Here is a 20,119-nt window from a genome sequence, read left to right as displayed (position 1 = left end):
ACAAAAACAATACAATAAAAATTTGTAAAATAATACAGAAAAAGCAAATAACTGTGTGTGTGTGTGCTCTGCTATGGTTTTAAACAGATTCGCACAGATTATTGGACAATTAAAAAGTCCACAAAATGACCAAATTTCCAATTCACAAATTTATGACGATCAATTTTTAATTGTCAACAAAAACAAAAATACACAAATTATAATTGCTGCCTAATGAAAATGGAGCCAAAATAAAATTATAAATGCAATTTTCCTCGCTGAGATAAACACTGGAATCTGGGTGTGAAGGCTACCGACAAATCAGATAGTAAAAATAAATTCATGGCTCTTAAAAACAGAGCTGTAAATTATTAATCTATGGCAATAAAAAGTAAATCTTGATAGGGCCTAAGGGAATTCAAGGTAAAAGTAATTAGGAGATTATAACATGGCCTTAATAATTTAATATATATCCGGAAGTATTAAAATTAGGAATATAGATAAATTAGTTAAGGTTTAGCTGCTAATATATTACTTTAAAATATAAATAAATCTTCCTAACTTTACTTTGACGAACTTTGATGAATAGATCTGAAAAATACTTTTCCTTTCCTTCAGTTAACAAAAAAAACCAAACTAGTTGTGCTTTTAAATTGATAAACTTTGCCCCGATGACACCAGATATTGTACTATTTCTGTACATCTGCCACTAAGGAGAGTAATTACTAACAAAATCAAGAAACTTTCCCTTTGCTTTTGGCCAGCTAATGATTGTTTGATAAGCTCTCTCCCTGGACAAAAAAGGGGATTGCACTGAACGAAAGAAGAACTCCTTGTTGGCAAGAACAAAATGCGGTAGATTATTTATAAATAGAGGGGAGTGAAGAGGCAGAAAGGACTTGATGAAGGACCCTGAATGGTGGAGCAACGAGGCATAAATAAATAAAACAAAAAGCCGGCGAAAGTGCCGAACAAGTTGCACTTGTCGTCGACCATTGGCCATTGGCCATTCGTCTCGTTCCTTTTATCCTTGCTCGCTGCTAGTTTGCCATTATATATATATATATAGTTATTTATCCTTGTTTTTTTCTGGGACTATCCTGCTGTGCAGATATGCAAGTTGCATGACAAAAGTTTCACAATTAAAACGGCAACAGCGGCTACATTTTAAAGAGAGACTTGTGGCTGGAGCGTTAAATTTTATATGCCAGCCGAGTGAAATTCATAGCCAAAAGTCTATTTTATAGCTGCAAGAGAAGTTTTTCACCATTCCCACTGCCCATTGCCCATTGCCCATTGCCCTTTCCGGAAAAGTTTTTCATTTTTCTTGTTGGCTTTTTATGTTTTTGTTTTACAGCCTTCTACGCTTTTTTTCTTTTCTTTTTATGTATGTGTGTTAGTCTGGTGGCAAGCCGGAAGTTGTTAGCATGAAATCTGATTTGGGGAGGCAGCGATGGGGAATTTCTGGCTTTTTGGATTTTGTGCATTGTGCCGGCTTAGTAGTAGAACTCGCCAAGTTAAGGGCTGGCTGGCAGATAGTTGAATGAACTGTGAAAGGGTTTTCGTTTTTATATAGATTTGCCCGATGATTTGCTCAACAAAAAGTTGTTAAACTTTATGATCGGTTAAATGATAAAAATATCCAAATAAATTCCGTTTATTGTAAAACTTTAAACGAGCATTTAAAGTCTAAATTGACTTTAAGTATGAAAACATAGAGCTTAACTTTTCACAAATCTCTTGATTTGTTTTTAATGAATTTTCAAGTCAACTTTTGACATGCCACAAATAACAATTGTCAAAGCATCAACATTTTGTGGTTATGTGAAGGAGACTCGAAAACATACAAACTTATTAACACTTGGCACACACTTAACCCCTTGACTTAACAGCATTGCGAAAGCTTTGGAAATGTTTTTTAGTTGCCACAGAAATGAAACTAAACTTTTATATACTCATATGACGATTACACAAATTATCAAAACACAACATAAAGGGGTTACTCTGGAGTTTTAATTAAAAGTTACACATTTTGGGGCTATGAATGGGGTTTCGCTCTCTTTTACTAACTATTTAAACTACTCTTCAGGGAAAGCCAAAATACTTTTTGACCACAATTTACTTTAATATGTTCATTGGGAATTTTTGTGGCCCCAAAGAGGAACTAACTCCTAATATTTGCCATTAAAAATTAGCAATTTAAATCTAAAAGTTCCTTCCTTGAAACCCATTAAAAGCCCTTTGTTGGAAAGTTCATTAAAAATACTAAGCCCCAAATACTAGTTTCATGCCTCAATAATTTTATTTATCAATTCCATAACCGGTTTTCATGATGCTTTTGCCACCTCAATGACCGCAAATTAGAACTTTAATAAAATCGAAATGGTTTTGATTGAAACGTTTTCCATGAAAAATATGTGCATGCATTTGCATTCGTATGCATTCGTCCTGTATTCCATACCACAATAAAAACTGACCACCATTTCGCAACTAATATGAAATGCAACAATTCGGTGGCCCTAAGCCTGGACCTTGGGGGCTAAATATTTCCGTTCTATGTTGAGTTTTGAAGGTTGAAGAGATTTTTTGTAGATTTAGAGTTTGCAAAATAAAATCAATTCATTAGATCATGAAATATAATAAACAGATTTAAAGCTTTTGTTAGCTATTCTGGTCCCAAAAAGGTTATTTACCAATCGTCACTACTGTCAATATGTAAATTTGATAATTTTTGGGATTTCCCAAAAGAGGTTATCTTGGGTTAAGACGACATTTTCAAGCTAATCAACTAATTAACAAAAATTAAAAAGAAATATTTAAATTCCGATAAGATAAGAACTTTCGTAGATTGCTGGTATTCTAAAGAATTACATAAAAAATAATGATGTATTTGTTTGTTATGAATTTAACTTCCAGGAATTGCGGTAATGTAACATTTTTCTTTTTTAAAAAATGTTCAGACGCGTATCAAGGCAAGGTCTACACATTAGTCAGTGTACTCGAAAACCCCCTTTTCTAGATGAATTTGCAATTACACATAGCGGAAAACTTTACTCAAAAGGCACGTTTCTACTTTCTATATATCAGCAGTATACATCCACTAAAAATAGTTTGCATTTTACCTCACAATTTAAATAAACATACGAATCCTTTGTAATTTGTTACTAAAGGGAAATAAATTCAAGAAAATTCCACAAAAGCTTTTTAATAAAATTAAATTCCAAGAAGAAATATAAATAAAATTTTCAGCGAGTAAAAGCGCGAAATACAAAACAAAAGAAACTAATTTGCATGCAAATGAATCCAAACTGAGTGAGCAGAAAATGAATTTGAATGAAGAATATTTTGTAATTGCTTTGAGAAACAGGTTTTCCATGCTTAAATCACTGACAATTACATATATTTAAGGATATATAAGGACAGGCCGTAGGCAGGATCAGCACAATTATGTAAGTCAACAGACAAACATTGGCCATTTAGATACATATTGGTTGTTGTTGCTGCTGCTTCTTGTCAAGTCAATTGCGTAATTAACATTCGTAAGCACAAGTTGCAAGGCAATGTGGAAACGCTCAAACTGAAACCTTCGGTACTACTACTACTACTACTACTCAACCTAATTGAAATTTTGGACTTTAGCCAAATAGTAACAACTAACAGTCAAACTGTTTAAGCCTTTGAATTGGCATCTCTCGAGCAGCATCTGGAAATTATAATTTTACAAGGATTAAGTTGTGTGTGTCCCTCTCACTGGTCCTTAGAATATGCTACTTTGGGCATAGGCAACTGTTTGAATTCTCTTCATCTTTGGCAAGACGGCAATCATTATCATCATCATATTGGTTGTTGCACAATCACAATATATGTATTTAAGGCGAAAGTCTCTGAGTGTGCCTAATGAGCATTCAGAATTCATGAAATGTTACATTCACAATTCATATGGCAATTCTATTAAATCCATATTTACCATGGCTCTAATTGAATAGTTGCAAATTTACCCAGCAATCCGTATTAATTGCTTGTTAAATTTGAATTCGAAATACGGTAAACTGCTTATAACGCCTCAGTTAATTAATATAAAATATTTATACTTATTCCTTTGCAGGTAAACAAAATTTGAAGTGACCATAAAAGCTATGTTACAAGGAGGCAAGAAACTAAAATGAGGCATTTAAGTGGGTTTTTTCTCTAATTTTATCTGGAATAGTAAGTATAGTTTTAAGTAATTTTTTTGCTTTTCAAATTAAACTTTGCCTCTTGGGGCTAGAAATTCTTGAAACATGATTAGCTTATCAAACACTTCTCTTGGCATTCTAGAAATATTTTTATCACAAATGAGTTATTAAAATTATAATTCCCAAAGGAAAACCACTCACATTCACAGCCAGAGAGCACTTCAAAATATTTATTAATTATTCTTAATGGAGATGTATTTGTAAAATGTAACCAAATGTTGTGCTGCAGTCACGCTCAAAAGTGCTTAGTGGCTTCGTGATAATTTTTAGCCCGCCCACTTAGTTTTCCCTGTGGTAATTACTAAAAAAAAAAAAGGAATATACGAAAATCTAAACCGCATTTCGTGTTTGAGAGATTTTCTAGCAGGAAATAGGAGGGAAATGGTAAATATTTCGATTAGCGTTCAATTGAGTGCACATAACTGTAGACGAACCTGCAAATCGGGGGACTGCCAAAGTGGGAAAACTGTTAATTGAATTGCTCTAGAAAATCAAAGCCTATCCAGGTTCATTAGGGAAGAAGTCGAGCGTCGACATCTCTGTAAACATCCATGGGTAAAATCAGCAATGCACTGAAAGAAAGGCAAATAGAAATCTTTTTCAGATACAAATGAAAGGCAAAAGTTCAGATTTAGTCAATCTTTTTACACCTAACTTTCTTTCACTGCAGCAATTCTCAGTTAAATTTTGAATTTAGCTTTTAGATTGCTTTTCATTAGCACTCTGTGAATTCGTTGGGCAAAGCCCCCCGTGTATCTTCGTATCTGTATCTTGTATCTGTTAATTGCTCCGATTACCGCACTTAGCTGCATGTCAAGCTAAAGTTCAGTAAACCCTTGCATGGCGCTTCTGATATAATAACAATTATATTATAATTTATTATATAATTTATAATTTGGCTTGCATGTGTAAGTACTGATAGCAGCAAAATCTGCTCTGCTCTTATCATCTCGAGCTGTTCCACCTTACCCTCAATCTCTGTAAATCCCAAAAGCAAACAGATAATGGAAAGTATTCTCTATATAATAATTTGTTAGTTATTATATTTTCCAGCTGTTCTACCTTAGCTAATATATGTAAGTGCAACTATTTTTGTTAGCTGAGTCGACTGAGTAATGGCAGTGCTTTGTTTTGGATTTCATAACCAGCCATTAAATGTAGATTTTAATTTTTGAAAAACATTTTTTACATTTACACGAGTCGTGCATTATTTTTGTTCCCTCATCATCATTATAGACCTGCAATTGATTATCAGCAATTATTATTTGAAATTCTGTGTTTATATTTGTTCCCTCTGAGGAGAGAAATTCCCTCGACCAAAGTGATAAGTCGAACACGTTCCCAGTCCAGTTCAGTTGTGTTTAGAACTTGAGCTTAGCCGGTTCAGCTTTCAAGAGCGAGCGGTAATTTTCGAGACAGAGTGTGAGTAACTCGAATGTTTTTATCGGTTTGTTTACAGTTTTGCTGTGAGATATTTTTTCGTTAGAAAACAAAACAACACAATTTTTATTAGTGAATTTTTAAAGCAATTTTAAAATAATTTCGTGATAAACAAGTGTAATGGTGCAAGATAAGGCCTTGTATTTATAGTTCTTAAAATTTAATTTTGAGTTTTTCAACTAATTTTATTGCTCATAAATATTTTTATGATTATTTTAAACTGCCAAACATTTATTCGCTAGTCAACAAGCAATAAATCAAAGCTAATTCGATGGGCAGCCTTGAAGATGATCGCCCACTTGATAGCCAAATAAATTGAGCAGACTGCTTGGAGATTATAAAGCACTTATTAACTGTAGCTAAATCTTCCGCTTGATAATATCTTGTCTTGACAGAAAATCACTCAGCTTGAGGCTAAATAATGTATATAAATATATATATTTATACATATAAAGAGAGAGAGAAAGAGAGAGAACTGAGTGTACAACTTCCGCTTGAGACACGTGCCACTCGACATTCAATTGCAGAAATCTTCAAGCCATTTTTTGAACACTCAAATGGTTTCTTGCTTTTTGTTTTCCAAGGTTAAGTGCTAGTGTTATATTTAGTTTTATATATATATATATATAACTTCGATTTACATTCGATGCGCTTGAGAGCCAAACAGAGGCAGACAAACAAACAGACAAACAGAAACACAACGACAGACCGAAGACACCAATTAAGTGCCTTAAGAAGTGAAGTGAACGGACCATGAAACGCATTTCAATGTCAACTTGTAGATGAAAATGTTCATATAGCTATTTCTTTGGCCACAATACCAACTTAACCAAAAGGTCACTCCAAGTCAGACTGCTGTTGGAACTCACTCAATTGAATTGTGTAACTTGAAATGTTTAAATATAATTAAAGCAGCCTCAAGGCAGCGGCCAGCGATGCCGAAGATTGAAGACCCAAGAGATCGCTTTTGAAGTTTGCATTTTGAGTGGAGTGCCGCGGCGTGAAGTGGAGTGAGTGATGAGTGTGCGAAGTGGGGCCAGCTGCTAGCCAAGTTAGCTTTGATCTTTTTCTAAAGTATGAGTAATTACAGGGATTGCTAGATACAGAGAGGAAGAGTACCCAACAAACCTAACAAGTTATGAAAACTTCTGAAAATTCTATTCAAATTAATGTTTCTTTTTCTGCTTCAGGATTTTGTAATAAATTAATCATAGTTTTAGTGACTAGTCATCATAAAAACTGAACCCAAGGTTGCCATAGAAATCTCCCCGTTTAAAGGCAAAAAGTTCCACATTAATAAACATCAGTTTAAACCTATTTCCATATGACCTGTTTTTTAAGATTTCAACCGATTTTCCATAGTCTTTTTTTTTTTGCTTTTCCTTTTCTGTAAACGCCCTGAAAACGAGCATGTGAAACGGCATCTTCTCCAACACTCTTGAGTTCCAAGTCCTGTTCAAGTTCTCCACTGCAGCATAATTTTCAATTGCTTTGGAAAAGCCAGAGCCTTCGGTTCAATTCGATTCGATTTTTGCCCAATCCACCACAAAAACTGTTTGGGAGAAGGATGTAGGTGAAAATGTGGTATGAGAGGGGGTTTGATTTTCCATTGAAATCTATCCTGCACTGATTTTGCTGCACAAATGAGCAGACCTCGATGTGTCTGAGTTGTCATGTAGAATGGTTGTCAAATCGATGCCAGGCAAAATTGTATTTCTGCCTGAACGACAAGGTGAAAAAACATTTCCATTTCTCCGGTTCTCGGCCAGAATATTTAATTAGGACAATTGACTTGACTTTGATTCCGAGCCCTGCTATGTTTTGTGAGTCAAAAATTTGATAAACTCGATGAAGTTTAATTGTTGGCAAATGGTTTTGCATACTAAACACTGGAAAATCGAGGTCGTCAAGGCAGTTGTAAATGAAAATACAAATGAAAGAACTTCGTGATAGGCAGAACATTTTGTACTAAGGTGTTAATTTGGTCTTAATACGAGGAAGAGAAATGTGACGGATAACTAGACTTCTTGGAATCGAAAAATATTTTCCTATTTAATTATAATAATCCACGGAAAATCCTTACAAAAATAAATCATAATTGTGGTTAATTTTGCGCCCACTTACAAACCAGAAACACAGGCATCAGTATACTCCTTACTCCCTTGAAAACAGTAGGAAAAGGCAATTTCCCATAAAAGCCGCAAACAGATGAAACCAACAGGGAAAAGACCCAAAATAAAAGCCAAAAATGTGAGGAAGACCAAAGGCAGCCACAGATTCATCATACAGCCAGGCAGGCATATGAAAAATAATGCGTGCCATACCAATATCAATGCAGTTTTCGAAAAAAGACCTTAAATCACTGAACTAAAAGTCCAAGAAGAAGGGTTTTATATTTTTATAATATTTTTTAGAAGTTTTATTAAAAATTTTTAAGCATTGAATATCATGGAATATATATTTTAGAGATGCCTTTTTGTAAAATGATTTTTGGAAGCTAAAAAGGAAAAGAAATATCTTATCATTATTTTTCATTAAAAATATCTGCAAGGATGTCCCATTTTCTACTGTGTATTGGATTTGATAGACACAGGGCATTGCACAAAAATCTCATTCGGCATTGCAGACTCGGCCAGAAACTGGATTTTGTGACGGATTCCCGGGGTCAGTTGAAATTAGCATGCATGTGGATATGTGTGAGCGTAATTACCAAAGGCAACAGACGGACAACACCCCAAAGCAGTCAACCCAACCAACGTCAACCACCAAGCTACAACCACTGACATTTGACCCACCTAACTCTGTTCGGGGGATTGCATTATCTCTTTGAGGGCGTGGCGCCATCACTTGATATTAAATTGCCTTACAGGCTTTTGGGGCCAAAAACTCAATCGCCTGTCAATCATATAATTATTGCCATACAAAACAAAAACAAAAAAAAAACAAAAAAAGCAAAAGACAAACAACTAGAGGGTGGGGTCAGCCCACTTAATTGTTTTTGCTTGTTTTTGGCTTTTGCGGTTTTTGCATTATTCATGAGAAGGAAGGAAGTGGAACGAACAACCCTTTAATCATCTACTCGAGGGAATTTTGGTGGGGGGTGCAATTTGTGAACCCAACACCCCGCCGTCTGTCAACTGCAGTCGGTTTAATGTTTAAGAATTATTCTCCACTTTTGTTGTCGTCCGGAATTAAGTGAATTGTCAATTTGCTTGTCAATTGCGCATTTGCCCCTTGAGGTTGCTGCTGGTGGTTTTAAATTTGCGGGTCTCGCGTTTCGATGGGTCAGTAAGGATTGGCCCGAGGGTCATATACTTTCCCCTGAATTAGGTCAAAGTTGAAAGAACTTTACCGTTTATTAAGGGTGGTTAATAATCAGGATTTACAAAAGAGTTTTTATTTCTAATTAAACGATGATTTGGTAGTTGGTTTTTATAAAATATTTAATCAAAAACACAAAGTCGTTGTGTTTTGTATTGATTTCATTTGATTTCTGTCATGGATTTAATTAGGTTTAATAATAGATACGACCATCATGCTGTAATCTAATAACCCTTTAAACAATTTTTGACCGCAAACTGCAATTAGTTTGCATTTACACATGCATTACCTGCCACACTCCTACCCTCCCATCTGTATTTCCCGCCCAAAAAACACAAACCGAACCCGCTGAAGTAGACCGCAAAAATTTGAAAAATTCCTATTCGCTTCCCGTGAACATTTTGCCATATAATCCGTTTAGTCGAGCTTCAGTTATTTGTATTTATACAATGACATGGGTGGAAAATATATATATTTTAGCCAGGAAAAACTAAACTCACCCAAACCACCCACACACCATCTATACCGATAACAAATCCCTGTCATATTTACGTTGAGCGTGGAAGGTCCCTGCTGTCAGGACTGATTCTAGTTTGTTTGGGCCAAGTCCTTTGTCAAAATGCGGCTTAAAATATTTTGCGCAAATATTTTCATGACAGGTGCATGAAACAAATACACCCACAAGCATGCAACCATAACTGTATTAGTATATATAGTATATATACTACCGCACATCCTGTTTTAGTTGCATGGAAATCCGTTAATGAAAGCCCGGCTCAACCTAATGGAGATTTATTGTTTTTCAGATTGCTGCCACATAAACTGACTTTCACATTTATTAGATTATGTTACGTGTCTTCCCTCCTGTCATCATTGTCGACTTACTCTTCTGTGCTTTTGGATATAGGTTTTCGCTTATTTTTTACTCTGATATTATGTGCATGTTGGGGACTCGTTAATGCGTTAAGTGCATTGTGAAAAATCTGGAAAAACAAAATTATTTATGGCCCAGGGGATGGCAAGGGGATCATTTTTATGGGCTGCCGGATAAAGGCAATGCCTTTTCACTATTTGGTTAGTGAAAATGTTTTGATGTTTTGGCGAAGGGATGATTAAAATAAGTGGCTTTTGATATTGGTTTTCATTTACTTCATTTAGTTTTATTTTGAATTTAAAAAGAAGGTTCAAAAATGTATGTTTTTTACCAAAGATGAGTTACCTTTTATATCAGCTTCTCTCTACTGAATATTCATGTTTATGGTAAATAGTTAAATAGTTATACCCCAACTACCTGCCAGTCAATGAACAAAAGAGATGTAGTTGCTCTTCTCTGAAATCTAATAACACATGGGTGCTCATCATGTATTCACATTACGAATCTCATTATTGATCAGGGAGAAGCTGAAGATGGAGAGTTTGAGCAAAGCCTTTCAAACTAATTAGTATAGCCAGCAATTAGCAGTAATTAAATCATATTCAAAAGACAGCAACCAAACGCATTTCAGACTATCTCTGTTTTCTGTCTCTATCCTTACATATCCTTTTGCCATCTTTCTCTGTTTGTTTAAGCCCATCGACAAGGACTTAACCACGCACAGAGCCAACTTCAACGATTTGCCTCTGACCTGCCGCAAGAAGATCCAAATGAATGGATGCCATCTTTGGCCAGGTGATGGGAAAGCGGAGAAAGGAGCCGACCACTTGACACACATACAGATACATATACAGAAACACAGATACACAAGCGGCCAAGACGGCAAAGTCAACAATGCGCCAAAGTAGAAAAGAGCGCTTGGGGTTAGTGGGTGCTCAGTGCTGTCGGGTTTAAGATTCGGAATATAAAATAAAGTTGTAATATTATAGATAAGAAAAGAAAAGTTTATGATTTTATTTTAAAGCTTATAGGAATCAAAATTAAATATTATTTTTTACTTGAAGATTTTTATTTTTACCTTGTCTTTGAAAAAAAGAAGCTAGTTCTGTCTATGAGAAAAGCTGACTGCCCAACATTGTTTCCTTGCCTGCTGGATGTCTGTCTTAGCTGTGGTCCTGGTTATTTTCTAACTGTATCTTTTTCTTTTGGTTGCGGATAAAACCTGCCCGCCATATAGACTTAGGAGACTTGCTTAAAAGCTAAACAGGGTAACATCGAACGACAGTCAGGGAAAATAATGTTTTCTTGTGTTACTTAACTTAGAATGAATCCTCTTGACTAAATATGAAAATTAAAAACATGAACATTAGAAATTCGACTTAATAGAGTGACTGGCTTTATAAGCAGATTTTGTTAGTCAGATATTCTTGTTTATGTTTGGCATTTAAATTCTAAGCGCCTTTCCGCTTATTGGGTGTGAAAAATCCGGCCAGCAGAGCTGAGTTTTCCCCAGATACTGGCAGAGGATGTTGAAAAGAGAGTGAAAACTGCAACTGTTGTATTTGATTTGCTTTTGGCTTTCGATTTCTGCTGTCACGTCTTGTCTCTTTGTGGACTTGACTTCTATCGACACCATTTCCAATCTACATCACAGCAGCAGCAGTTCACTTTATATCGATTGCAGTTTTTTTTTTGCTTGAACTTTGCGCTATTTTTGGTTTGGGTTGATTTCACATTTAAAGTTTTATGTAGTTTTCCCTGATAAACTTTTTCTTGCTAAGAAAGTTTTTTGGCCAACACGTAAAAGTAGGCAACAAATTGTTCACACAAAATTATGTGCAAACTACTTTTGGCATAGGCACGATTAAACCCGAAATGTTTGTGTTAATTTAAGGGAGAAACATATCAAGTTACAGATCTAACATATCCCTTAGAAAATAAGCATTTGGTGAGGGAATTTTTCCAGTGGCAGTTACTAGGGCACGAAAGTCTGCCTTTACACAAATAAAACTAATTGAGTCTGTCTTTCCATTCCTTCATCTCTTCCTCTCTACCCTCACAGCTGCCCTTATAATGTGCAAAACTTTTTCTCATATACAAATTTTCCTTTTTCTGTATCATTTTCTAGTCTGAAGTCGGTCTGGAGTGCTATCCTGGACTTTCCTTTTTCGCCACCGCCTCATCACCGGTCTCATCAAACGTAAGTCTTAATTTATGCTTAAGAGCTGCCTGAGTTTGCCCCCAAAAGTCTGAGTTGAAATGAATGAATAACTTTTTAGTCAATGCCACATCGAAAAGTTATTTGTTTAGGACAGGCTGAGGCTCAAGCTGGGGCTGTCTTACTGGGGCGGAAAAGACCAAGTCCAAAAGAATATCAGGAAAACAAAGGCCAAAATGATGACAAATGATAAATGATTTTATTCCCCTGCCAAGTGCGAGTGTCTATGACAGGCCAGAATGGAAATAAGGAAAATGTGTATATAAAAACAATTAGTTAGTTAAGATTTAAAGAGACCATCATGCTGAATATCTTACGAGATAAAAGTCTTCTTCAGTATAAAATTTAATCAAAGCAAAAACCTAACAAAATCTCAATGTCAGCTTGTGGAGAAATGAAAACAAAAAGTAAAATAGGGACAGTGGAAAATGTCAAAACATTTTTTCTTGTTCTCGCCACTTGCAATTTTCTTCTTATTCAACATTGAAGGCAAATATTTGTAAAAAAAAAAGAACATGAAAAAGACGAAGAATATTCTAAAGAATTAGATTTGAATTTTAAGCTTGTCGAAAGCAATGAACAACATTTTGGGCTTGGATAAATGCCTTGTTCAACTATCTCTTGATGAGCTGCCGCGATGACTGTAAAGGAAAAATTATTTTTGTGATGCCACCAGAAAATGATGGCAAATGTAAACAAAGTTCCGCCAGCGTAACAATAAACGATGACACTTTGCATAATAAAATGGATTTTGAGACCGAATTGTGTACATAACAAATCCATTCAAAAACAATGTTTATTTAGAGTCAAGTGCTCTGCTTTCTGGGCAATATATTTGCTTTTTGGTAGTCTATTTGAAAGGAAAGTAGCATAGGAATGTTGAAATTATATTAGAATAAATACATTAAATAACATGAAATTAAAGTCAAGAATAACCTACCCTGCGTATACGTAATATATTTATTTGTGGCAATTTTAAAACCATTAAACTAACATTGAATAGCCTGGAGTACAGCTACTGAATTATGGCCAATGATTAGAAAGAAGGCAAAAAACAAAAAAAAATACAAAAAAAAAAGAAAGAAAAGAGAGGAAAAAACCCGAAAAAGAAACCGGAAAATCCTAGCTCTTAGCCCGAAGTCATAAATTAGTTGTAACCAGAGAGCAAAGAGGACATGCGGGGGGGGACTGTAACATAAAAACGTCTGCTTTTGCTATAATTGGCCACATATTTTGCTGGCCGGGCCCAAAACAAACCAAAAACCAAACTCAGGTAACGTAAGTCCTGGCTTTTGCCAGTTTCCAACAGCAACAACAGCAACAGCAAACGGGGATTTGTTACCATTACCAAAAAAGAGGAGGGGAGTACAGAGCTGGCCTTTTTTTTTTTGGGTTATGCATCCTGTAAACTAGAGCACTGTTTTCGGCCATATCAATATATATTTTCCAGAGCATGAACATGCCAACGAGAGCCCAAACAAAAAATAAAATAGGAGAGCAAATAAAATGGCTAGAACTATCATCCCAGGTTGATGTTTGTTATGGAAATCCGGGCAGGAAGACTGAAATGGTAATAATTTCGTAGATAGTTCCGTTGGGCCTTGTCTGTGGTGGTGATGGAGGAGGAGATTTTCGGGACTTTCACGTTCATGGAAATGAGCCTAAAAGTGATTTTCTAGGATGAAGATGTGACCTGATGAATAGGGAAAAACCTAACATGTTTTAATCATAAAAGTTAAAAGGAACAAAACTGATTTGGAAAATAAATGCATATTGCTGAAAATTGAAACAGATTTCATAAAATTTTCTCTCTCGAACTTCTTGCAAAATGCATTTGGAAAAGTTTGTTTTTCCTTACACACAACTCCACAACACATGGAAAAAAGCAAAAGTTATTGCAGAGCAATCAAGGTATAATTTATTGGTTGCAATCCCATGCAAATCCATGTCAGCACTTTGCCTCCTGCTGCTGCCAAAGCAATCAAAAGAAAAGAGCCTAAAGAAGACACACAGAGAGAGAGAGAGTTAGAAAAAAAAAGTAACTGCAAGACACACAAATTGGCAAATGCCGATGAGTTTGTTGGTCCTGCAAAGGACATCGCATCTGCAGAAAGCTGGCCCAACTAAAATGCCAATTCAATCGCCCGCAAAAGGAGACACACACACACAGCGAAAGAGACTCAAACAAATTGAAAGACGAGGCAGTCGTCTAACGATCTCCAGCTTTTCCACCCTTTTCATCCTATTCCATTTTCTATTTTCTTTAAAACATATTGGCAAATGTCGTTTGGTAGTCGTTATAAAACAAACACAGACAGAGTGAGTGCAGCTATAAAGACACAGAGACGGCATACACAATACTCTCCAGTATGCCATTCTAATAATATAAACTTTACATAAATGTTTTCCTTGCAAATAGAACGGAGCAGCGAAACAGAATGGCTTGAGTGGTGGGTTGTCATGGCGAGGGTCAGAGCAAGGGGGAGATGGTGTGTTTTGGGGGGAGGAGAGTGTGTGTGTTTGACTATGTTTGCACTGGACGCATCTGCTGAGCTGGCAATCGCATTGCAGTTTGTCAGGAGGCGAGACAGTCAGTCGACACAGTCAAAAATGGCTTTTTATCTCAGAAATAGTTTTCGGTTCTACAGGGTAGCTGTGTGGTAAAGGGGAGTAGTAGACTTGCTATACAGAATGTTAAAACTAGAAAAAATTGTAAACTTAACAATAAGAGTGATATTTGAACTTAGAAGCTTAAACTACCTCATAATATTTTTTGGTATGTTTTTCAAGGAAAGATTTTTATTTCTGTAAGTTTCTAAAGTATGTTACCTATTATTATAATCTCTTAAGTTATAGTAATAGGTACCCATTCAAGAGAATCCCTTTCCTCTACCCGAAAATTTCCCATAGACAAATATTTGGGTTTATTTGCTTTGCGCTTGATGTGTCACACATGTCGTATGATTGATTTATATTACAAAACACACAGCCAGAATTTGTTTCGCTTTTGTGATTTGTGCCTGTGTCGGCTATCTATGTTTAGCTTGGAATGCAAAAAAGGAAAAAGGAATAAGAATAACCACAATTCTGTGACTTATCTATGCTGTTGCGCTTTTTTGTTTCTTTCTGAACTGTGAAAAATATCAAATTGAATAATTAATGAAAAGTGATTGATGTTTGATATGAGACAGAAAAAAAAGAAAGGCTAGAAGTTGGAAGTTAGGGACATACAATGCCAGTGTCCTTGCGATTGGTTCGCCCAACTAATTGAACAGCCTTGAGCTGCTGTCAGACACAGAGCATACAACACACACTCACTCAGTCACATAAACAAACATTGGACCAAACAACTCGACCACACCTGACCAATCCTTTGCCAACCGATGATGCCACATCCTTGCAATCGCCTCATGTGGGTCATGCCATATATATTGACCACGAAATGGCAAACATTCCCGTGGTTATTTCATAGTTCAAATGTGTGTGGCTTCGGCAAATAAATAATATATAGTATTGTACAGGAGGGACTCCTTTATGCGAGTATATATGTGTTGGTGGTGGGGCATATGCGGTTTAAATGACAAACAAAATAAAATGAAATACAAAATGGCGCTTGGCCAAGTGAAGTCAATGATGCACAGGCATATCTTGGCTAAGAAAGAAGGGTATATGGGTTAAGAAAGGTAGTTTGAACTTGTTTAGGAAAAACAAGATTGTAATTAAATTGTTTATAATATTAGGTGTTAGCCCAATATTTTCCAATTAGAAAGTAAATATGAACGTAATTTATAACCCAAGTAATATTAACCCAAGATAAACCGACTTTGTGGTATATCAGCATTCGGAAAAACCGAAAAGCCACAAAGTACATTTCCTATTTTCCTATTCTTTTTAAGAAAAACTGTGAGTGCCAGTCATATACCGAGGTCATTCGTGCTGTTTCCCTTGTGGTCTGGCATTATTAGTTGGGTGTTGGGCAAAGGCCATATAAAAGCTAAGCGGAAGACATTTAAAAAAAAAAGGAAAATGCTAGTGAGAAGTCTGAATTTATTTCGCAAAAAAGTAAAACAAAACTTATCTCCGAAGCTATTTATTTCCTTTAGCTACATAAATCGCAAAAATGTGAACCCCTTATTATCCCACAATCTGGGTATTACTTACAGCCAACTTTTACTCTAATTGACCACGCCCTATATGCCATTTTATACATTTTTTCTTTTTGGTCAGTGAGGTGGGGGAGTGGCAGTTTGTATTTAACTTCTTGGCTGAGTAATATTTCAGCCATGCCTGAACTACCCAGGTGATTTATGTCGTGTATGAAGTTGTGTTTTTATTGTTTGGCCTTTATATATAGGTGAAACCTACGGATATATACTATATATATTTTATTGCCAGCGGTAGGCGACGCCAGGTGGCGCCACCTAAAATGGAACATAAATCTACAGAGTTGAAAGGGTTATAAAAACGAGGCGGAAAGCAATTTGAGGCAAGATCGAGTTCATCTAGATGAGGGGGAGAGAGAAAAAACTTTGCAATTTCTTTCCTTTGCATTCCGCGAACATTTGTTGTTCGAATTAAAAAGCATAATTCCGTTAATAGTTGCGCCTGCCAAGGGAAACCAATTAAAATTAAACCCAGCATAAATGGTTGATCAACTGATTTAATATATTGCCGGGAGTTCTGTATGAAAAAAGTGATACTTTTTTTTGCCATATTTCTTCACTTCAATTGAGGAACAGATGTGTGAAATTGTCCCTATACACAGGAATGGCAAAAAATCTATAGGATGAGAAGAAAAAAATAAGTGCCGAAGGGGCAAAAAATTCATGTTCATTATTTATTTGATGTTTTCTCCACCCCTACACCGTCTGCTACCTTTGCGTTAGCCTGGTTTTATTTATTTACCTGTGCATTGGTATTTATTTAGTTTTTCAATTCAATTGAATTTCCATTAACAAATTGCGCACTCTGCTCCTCGTCAGTTCCGCATCAACGTCGCCGTCATAGCCATCAACATCGCCAATGCCAACGCCAACGCCGCCATTTCCATTGCCAAACGAAGTTTCCACATTTTTCTGCTTGTCCAATTTATGGTCAGGTTTTTGTTTCCTTTTATTTATTCTGGCGTGTGCCACATAAAAATGGCAATAAAAATATATCAAACGCCGTTCAGGCTGAATTTTAGATTTAACAGAGACTAAATTATAAATTTAGAAAATAAATGAAAGCAGGTTTATTTATTATTTAATTGATTGGAGGAGAATTGAAAAGGACTATTGTTTTTCAATGTTTTGATGTTTCGTTGGATGCTTTTGTTTAAATAAATCAACTTTTTACCTGCCCAAAGTTGTTTTAAAATAACACAAATATTGTAAACATATTCTAAGGTCTGAAAGTCGATCTTTGATAACTTCCTGTACATTTTCCATTTGGAAAATCAAATTCCAACAGCAACCAGGAAACCGAGTTCCAACACTTTGCGGTGTGGCCAAAGTACTTCACTATCAGCACTCAGAAATCGGACACATACTTTACTATTCTGTAGACTTCCAGGCCCAACAAAGCCACACCATCTTTCCTACCACTTTTGAGGACTCTTGAATTATAAATTGGCTTCATTACCCAGCCAACCAACCAGTCATCCAGCCTTGACCGCATGACAAGCTGGAAAATGTTGTGTTGAGCAGTGAAAATTCTGAGGCCAGAAAGTGAAGGGGAACATCTTTGACATTTCCATAACCATAGTTAGAAATCATGTCTCAGTTCCATTCCGTTGAGAGGGGAAACAAATTGTATACAACTTTCAAACCAATTAACCCAAAAATTTTGCAGTCAATTAGCTTACCTCCTTGGTGACTCCTTGCTGCCCTGCCACGTTGCATATATTACTCTGTAGTTGGTTGTTATAATTTATTTATTACACGCCCTGACATTTTATCAAGTTTTACTGTGGCCATTGCACTTCCTTCTCTTACGCCAATTAGCCCGGGCAAAAGCAAATTATTTTCCGCTCCGGCGAAGAAAAAATAATAAATAATTGAATAAGTTACTCATTAGTGTTGCCAACTGGAAGTGACTTGTGGGTGGTGCTAGTGGGTGGTTGGAGCTGGAGGTGCAAAGAAAAAAAAAAAAGGAAGAGAAGTACTCACAATATCCTGGTAACTGTCTGCGTTGGTGTCTCTTATCTAACCTTAACATGCACATTTAGTTGCCTCTCATCCGCTTTCCCTACTTAACTTCCTTCATAACCCACTGTTGCCCCTCCCTTGGCAACATGCTCTATATCTTCTTGTCTGTCTTGCTGCGTGAATTTGTCACCATTTTGCTGGCAACCTAAGTTGCACTAACTTGTCGTTGTTTCATTGTTCTTTTATGTTACTCTATGATAGGGTATTTTGATATATTAAACAATCTTAGTTAACATGAAAGGAACTTAAGAAAAAATCTTAAAAATGTTACATTTGAAATTTTTATTCTTGAAAGTATTTTCTCTTTTTTGGCTCTGGAAAATCTTTTACTTTTTTAGAGTATTCAAAAGCTAAATCGGAGATATGTATACTTCCCTCTCTGTTTGTAAGTCCGATTTTTTGTCTGTATTCTTCCTCTTTTTTCCCTCGTTTGCTCCGTCATTTATCAATCATAATGCTGAGTAGTCTCATTACTGTTTTGCGCTTAGCACTTTGCTTTTTCTTTTGCCTTTGCCTGGCAACGTAGCCAGCTTTTCTCAGCCGTTCCCCTTGATTTTCCGCTCAACATCCATCCATCTGCCCTGCTGTTTCTTCGCTTTTGCGTAATTGCTTTATGTCCTGATTTATGCTTATCTTTAGTAATATTTTTACATTTACCTTTATCACACCATTGTAGACGCTGGGTGGTAGCTGATGTTGATGAGGCCAGCTTTTGGGGGTGCAAAACGGAGGTTGACCTAATTTCATTGAACTTAATTTTTTTCCCGCTCATGTCTGTGTCAGCACGAAGTAATCTACCGCTGTGTGTGAGAGATATACAGGGTGTTTTTTAAATGTGAAAAAAGGTAAAAGATCTGAGAAAAAAGGAAATACTTTGATCTAAGATGTTAGGTTAAAATATTTGGGAAAACTTATCTTTATATACAATCCTATATTTTAATAAATATTTCATCAACCTAATATTAAACTGCAAAGGAACACCTTGTATTTAGCCTGTAATCATAAAGCATCATAAAACAGCCATTAGATAAGCTCCCAGGATGTCACATCTGTATCCCGTCATCTACTCACGTTTTTGTGCAAACATTTTTCGAATGACGAGATTTTTATCAATGAAAATGACCATCAGGACTTGCATTTTTTCTCCTCGCCCATCCAACTAAGTGGGCCGTATAAATTTCTAAAGATCTCCATCGTGTTTAGTCCGGAGTTGGTTGGAAAAAAAAAGCGTTCCCATGCCCTGCACGTAATGAGGAAGTCACAGAGCAATTAATGGGGCTCATTTATTCGTTCTGTTTTGCTACTCTGGCACATTTCTGTTTTTATCATGGGATTCTAAGAGGAAAATATATGTTTACAAGGCGTGAGAGAGGAAATTTAGATAGCACAGTTAACATATAGGTTTGTCGAAAATTAAATAAAAAAACAATTAAGTGGTAGAATTTGTTTTCTCTTTTCTGGCATGTATTTTTTTACTTATTTTTTAATGCGGAGTTTAGAATTAATCTGCTGGAATTTAGCTCTGAATTTGTTTTTCAGCCCCAGCTCTGCTTCTTTTTTTATTTTCATTAAAAAGTGAGTAGAAGCAGCGTTTACAGTAGTGATTAAAATAGTAACAGTCTAAGGGTTAGCTATATAAACTTTTATACTAAATTAAGATATATTCTTAAAGGTTCTTTGGATGTTTACAAATTTCAAATCTTTTTTGTTTTTCTTTTTATACATTTAATTTAATCAAAATCTTTGTACTGCCATTGTACGTGTGCAGCATCTGTGTGTTAGTGCTGGGGTATTGCTGCATACGTGCCTGCAACACCTAAATACATGCAACAATGGCTTACAGCAGCGAAAGAGACAGGAAATG

General features: G+C 35.8%; 1 protein-coding gene across 4 annotated transcripts in view; it reads left to right on the top strand.

Moving 5' to 3' along the window:
- LOC108113713 (furin-like protease 1, isoforms 1/1-X/2) overlaps positions 1–20,119 on the top strand; it is a 133,541-nt gene that overhangs the window by 32,377 nt on the left and 81,045 nt on the right. For 2 of the 4 annotated variants that reach the window (XM_017224392.2, XM_017224395.2), the window contains exon 2: positions 11,978–12,049. The gene's annotated coding sequence lies outside the window, so the exon portion shown is untranslated. Of the gene's footprint in view, positions 1–4,084; positions 4,186–5,530; positions 5,637–11,977; positions 12,050–20,119 lie in introns of those variants that run through there. The other 2 variants (XM_017224393.2, XM_017224394.2) reach the window with 2 other exon arrangements.

The sequence above is a fragment of the Drosophila eugracilis genome, unplaced genomic scaffold (assembly GCF_018153835.1).
Source record: "Drosophila eugracilis isolate 14026-0451.02 unplaced genomic scaffold, ASM1815383v1 contig_367, whole genome shotgun sequence".
Taxonomy (NCBI): Eukaryota; Metazoa; Arthropoda; class Insecta; order Diptera; family Drosophilidae; genus Drosophila; species Drosophila eugracilis.
This window is presented reverse-complemented; position numbering and strand designations above follow the sequence as displayed.